Raw genomic sequence first — 6065 nt, forward strand, 5'->3', positions numbered from 1 at the left:
TTTAAGGAAATTTTTTCAAAGAAATGAAATGTTGACAAAATTATGTCAAATTTTCATTTCTATAGGAAATTTTGTCAAAATTTGATTTCTATAGAAAATTTTGCCAAAATTTCATTTCTATAGGAAACTAACGGCCCGCTCCACTGCGCCTTCCTTGATTCTCTAATGTCTTTTTAGGGTAGGGACACTTCGCTCTGAATGTGGATATCGAACTCGTGCCACTGCAGCCCATATCCGCCTATGATGATGAACGTCTACGTTCGAATCCTGTCGAGAACATCGACAAAAATTTAAAGCAATGGTTATCCTCTCTTAATGCTGGCGAAATTTTCGAGGTACCAAGCCATGCATGGTCTTGTAAATTCTCCCCAATGTGGTGTCGCACTGCTGGCTGCCGCTCGGACTTGGTCATAAAAAAGGTTCCTTATCATTGAGTTTAACCTTGAATCGGAAAGCACTCATTGATGTGTAAGAAGTTTGCCCCTGCTCGGATCACTTTGGTAAATATTTCCTGTTTTCGGGGTATTTCGGGGGTGGGGTGGCCACCCAGACACTTGGCCTTTAAGATAAATATAAGCTTGCTCCACTTTCAAATACATTTTAAAATAAATAAATTCTGTTTGAGGGTGGAGTGGACCTTAGGTAGACCCTAATATTGAAATCGTCGGTAAACCCAAATACCGTTGATTTGAAGTTCAGTTTAGGGGGTGATTTAGATTTATCCCCAAACACTTGGCTACAAAATTGAATATCAAATTTGTTTTCTACTCTCTAATACCTTATTGTCATAATGGCTCAATGAACCTATTTGACGTATTATTAGGAGAAAAAGCACCACCTAGACCTGAAAGCAAATTTTAATGCCATATTCGTAAACTACTCCCAAATACCTTTCATTTGAGTCCTATTTAGCTATGGTAGGCTAATTTGTCCATTTGGGGGTGGGTTATGCCATATTTGTAATCTACTGCCGAATACTTTTCTTTTGAGTCCCATTATTGATAGGAACGTCGAATATATCTGTTTAGAGGAGTTTTGGGGTTGGGGAGGCCCGCTGGTACTTGGACCAAAATTTAATACGATATTGTTTTATTCTCTCTTGTTTCTTATAAGAAGCCTACACTATGACTATAAGATTTAAAAAATAAAATAAAAATAAAATATTCGTTTTCTAGTCTCTAATACTTTTTGATACCCATATTGTGCCTATCAGTCCACTTTTGGTTTTGATTGGTGTTTTTGGGGTAAGGGGACCCTCATCCTTCCACCATCCGATATCTAAAAATTATATAACCTATGTTTCTTTCCTTCGACAAAAACCTACACAATTTGTGGAAATTTAAAGAAAATTGGTTCAGCCGTTTTTGATGCTACGGAACAAACAAACAAACCGAGTCCCATACAGTCATGATGGGTCATATGCCCCCCATATGGTGACCCCGTACACTTCGATCTGATTTTGTATGCCAGATTCGTAATCTTCTACCTTATTGATATGGACTTTCAATGTACCTGCTTTTAGAAGTTTTGGGGTTAGGGCGACTTCCTGGTGACTTATGCCTTAATTGTATTTTACTCGTCAATACCTTCCATTTGATATCCATATTGTCTTTATCGGTCCACTTTTGATTTTGGGTGATGTTTTTGGGGTAACAGAGGAGGGTTCACCTGCATCCGATATTAACAAAATATAAAGCCTATTTCTTCTTTCTGACTATATTCAAAATCTACTCCCGAATACCCTAAAATGGATTTATTGGTCGAGCATGACAATATGGGACTCAAATATTGTCATGCTCGTCCAATAAACCCATTTTAGGGTGTTTTGGTGTTAAGGCGGCCATCACCAATTTGGACTAAATTTTTAATATGAAATTCGTACTCTACTCCTGAATACCTTTCTTTTGAATCCCATATTATCCTGATCGGTACACTTTTATTTTTGAGTAGTACTTTTGGGGTAAGAGGGAGAGTCCGCCGCCCTTCCGATATCAAAAAATTATATACCTATATTTTCTTCCAGACCAACCAACAAAATCTGTGAAAATTTTAAGGTAATCGGTTCAGCCGTTTTTGAGTCTATACGGGACAAACAAACACAAATTAATTTTTATACATAAGAAGAAGACTGGCTGAGCCCGGCCCGTTCCGCTGCCCCCGATAATGCAATGTTGGAGAGGAGTATTCTAAATTTAGAAATTTCTGCCTAATTTCAGTTAAAAAGTATTTCAATTTTCCTGTGGATTTTTTCCAGTGTCAAGGTAAAAGTTCTGTTTGGGGGTGTGATGGACCCCCAGAGACTTCGTGCTGTACTCCCAAAGACCTTTCATTTAAGATCCTCATTGCCATGGTCGGCATATATGTCCAATTGGAGGAGTTTTTTGGGGGAGGGGTGACCCACGGCACACTAGGTCCCACAACTGGATATCGGATTCATTACCCTCAAATACCTTTGATACCCGTTTTGTAGTGATTGGTCAATAAATCCGTTTGGAGGGCTTTGTGGGTGAGCGGCCCTTCTAGGCCCCCAAGCCAGATTTTGATACCAAATTTTTGTTTTAAGGTTACTGTAAGTGTGCAAACAAAATTTCGCTTAAATCGCCCTACCAATCTCCGAGATCTGGTATTTTTCAAAATTAGGAATTTTTCTTTAGAAAAGAGTTTTTCTATGGTTAATGTAATAACAAAGATAAATGCTGTATGATTCTTTTTTACCACACTGCCCTCTCTCTGTTTATGTTGGCTTCTCCAAATTGGCGCCATCTACTGGCTGTTTTCAATTGGATCAACTAAATCCAATTGAATTAATTAAATCCGATGGAAAGCAACCAGCAGATGGCGCTAATTTAAATGTTAGTGCTACTCGCTTGAAGAGGATCATCATGTGGTGGTTGTCTATAAAAGACTATATGACAACCTATTAAATATTCATTATTTAGTCTTTTTTTGAAATCAAATCAAATTGCCAAATTCAACGATTGTCTGTGGTAAAGAACTAATTTGCCAGTCTAAATATTTGGTGTGGTGGCGATAGTTACTGAAAAAATCATGTAAAACTTTTGCACACAAGAGCATGTAGTTTGGTTTTGTCTATCGACGAGCTAAAAATGGTTGCAATCTTAAAGTTGTCGAAAATTCATTTGTAAGGGATTTTTTTTTTCATTTCGATAGGAAATTTTGTTAATGTATCTAATCAAATTTTTTTTTGTGTTGAAAATTAAGTAATTATTGTTTAACTATTTTTTTATTTTTCGCTCTTTTAAAAGCATCCTAAAAGTCGGCTTTAATTTTTAGTAAAATTTTGGGATGTTTTAAAGCTTTTTTTTATTGATACCAACAGCTAAGCTTTCTTTTAGCTGTTATAAAACCAACTTTTAACATGCAACAAAAATATTAAACAACAACAATTTTTTTAAAATAATTCACGTTTTTAATGAGTGTTATGGTCAAGGAACTCGCAAAAATATGCGTCTATGTATATTGAAGTAAACAAAGCCACTGAAAAAAAACAACAACAATTTCCAACGATGCAGTATTTAATAATATGGGAGACCAGTGACGTTGAATAAAGAGATACCGATACAAGGGGAGAAGGCTTTGTTATAATGGCATGATATGGTAAATTTGCCTAAAGTTGATACTACGATTTTTTCGCCATATTCGTGTTCTGCAAAATTTTGTTTAATTTGAGTACACTTTTCACTATTGCAGCCTCGAAATAAGTATGAGCTAAACAAGTTACAAAGAAAATAGAAGTGCGCATAACACTCCGCATCTTACTACAATGGAAGGAAATATTGTTAAACTTTATATTTTTTTGCCTTTTTAATGCCACGCTTCTGTTTAATCAAATATTTTAAAACATAACAACAATAACAAAATTAAAGGAATAAAATTCCCGCAGCACGAGCACTAGCTGTGAATGGAAATATTCCAAATAAGCTTTCAGCAAAACCATTGAAGCAGGTCTGATGCATTGTTCAAAGTAAAACATGTTAAATTATACTCCACATGGGCATAGACATGCAGATGGACATGGATATGTACAAGCATGTTGGATTACACCTTTTTTCGACACATTCTCATTATACCAATTAAAGTACTTACCTGTCTTGATATACAAGTATTCATTTCTTTGTAAAATTTCTGGGTTGAAAACTGGCGCAAATAGTGTGTAGGAAAGTCAAGCGTTTATAGACTAGGAATGTTTGTTATCAACAATCAGTCAGGAAATCCAAAGTTGCAATAATTTGTGGCACACTCAATTTTTCCTATAACAATAAAAAGAAACAGGCAGAAAAATGGAAATTAGTTTGAAAAATGCTAACTGCAAATGATAAATTATAAATGCTTAAAAATTTTCTGTGGCGAAAGGAAAGTAAATTCATATTTCTATAAATATAAGAGAAAAAAATGGATTCGATAACAATTTCAAAAGATATGAATAAAATAAAAATTAAAATTAAATATAATAAAATAAAACAAAACAAAAAATAAAATAAAATAAAATAAATAAAATAAAAAAGTAAAATAAAATAAAACAGAATAAATAAATAAAGCATAGTAAAATAAATTATAAAAAAACAAAATCACATAAAAAATAAAAAAAATAAATTAAGGTTATGTTAACCAAATATCTGAGTTCAAGTGAGCTTAGCCTTGAAGGCTTTACTAAACTTATATCAAAATGGATAAACCATATACGAGACTCCAGTGCGATGGCCCTTTCTAACTAGTAAATCGGCCCAGTGCTATCCTTTCGATCTCAAATGGTATCCCTGCTTTGGAATCCAAATCTCCCAAATAAATTTATTTACTTTTTATTTAAAATTGGGGTTTTCTTGATACCATTGCAAACTTTAGTTCAATTTCTATTTCATTCACGCTTTTTGGCTTTTATTATTGAAACACCTGTCGTTTCTATATCCAAATTTTCTGTCTTTGTCTTTGTTAATTGTCCATCAATAAATCACTAAGATATTGGCATTTACTAATCAATCTTTGGGGTCTTCAGTGCGTTGTATAGTAACTTTCCACTTCCATTTCATCATCGATTTACTGATAGTTTTGTCACTTTTGTGTGCGTGATATTATTTATTGGCCTTAGCATTGCCAATTCCTGTGACAAATCCTCTTTTACGACTTTTTGAGTTGTTTTGCAAATGAAAAACAAAGAAAATCCGTCTCATCCACTGAAGCCACTAATTATGGCGGTGGTTTACAGACAACCTGTTCGGCATGATACCAGTTGTTTAAATATTTCCATGTGACATAAGTCTTGAGCCTTTTAGCGATGACTACTGACATCCATACCAAGCCGCAGCAGGCACATACGCAATGCGCATACCAGCTGACAAACATCCGTCATTAATCAAGTGATGGCATTCAAGGGTGGGTATGAACAAAACAAAATGAACCCTATATAAATTGTTGCTGAGACAAATATTGTATAAAAAAATTTTTCTAAATTGTCGTTGGGACAAATTTCCTGTAGAAAAATTGTCGTGGAGACAAACTTTCTATAAAAAAATTGTTGTGGAGACAAATTTTCTATAGAAAAATTGTCGTGGAGACAAATTTCTATAGAAAAATTGTTGTGGAGACAAATTTTCTATAGACAAATTGTTGTGGAGACTAATTTTCCACAGAAAAATTGTTGTGGAGAAAATTTTCTACAGAAAAATTGTTGTGGAGAAAATTTTCTATAGAAAAATTGTTGTGGAGTTAAATTTCCTATAGCAAAAGTTTTGTGGAGACAAATTTTCTATAGAAAAATTGTCGTGGAGACAAATTTTCTATAGAAAAATTGTCGTGGAGACAAATTTTCTATAGAAAAATTGTCGTGGAGACAAATTTTCTATAGAAAAATTGTCGTGGAGACAAATTTTCTATAGAAAAATTGTCGTGGAGACAAATTTTCTATAGAAAAATTGTCGTGGAGACAAATTTTCTATAGAAAAATTGTCGTGGAGACAAATTTTCTATAGAAAAATTGTCGTGGAGACAAATTTTCTATAGAAAAATTGTCGTGGAGACAAATTTTCTATAGAAAAATTGTCGTGGAG

This window comes from Stomoxys calcitrans, chromosome 4 (genome assembly GCF_963082655.1).
Source record: "Stomoxys calcitrans chromosome 4, idStoCalc2.1, whole genome shotgun sequence".
Taxonomy (NCBI): domain Eukaryota; kingdom Metazoa; phylum Arthropoda; class Insecta; order Diptera; family Muscidae; genus Stomoxys; species Stomoxys calcitrans.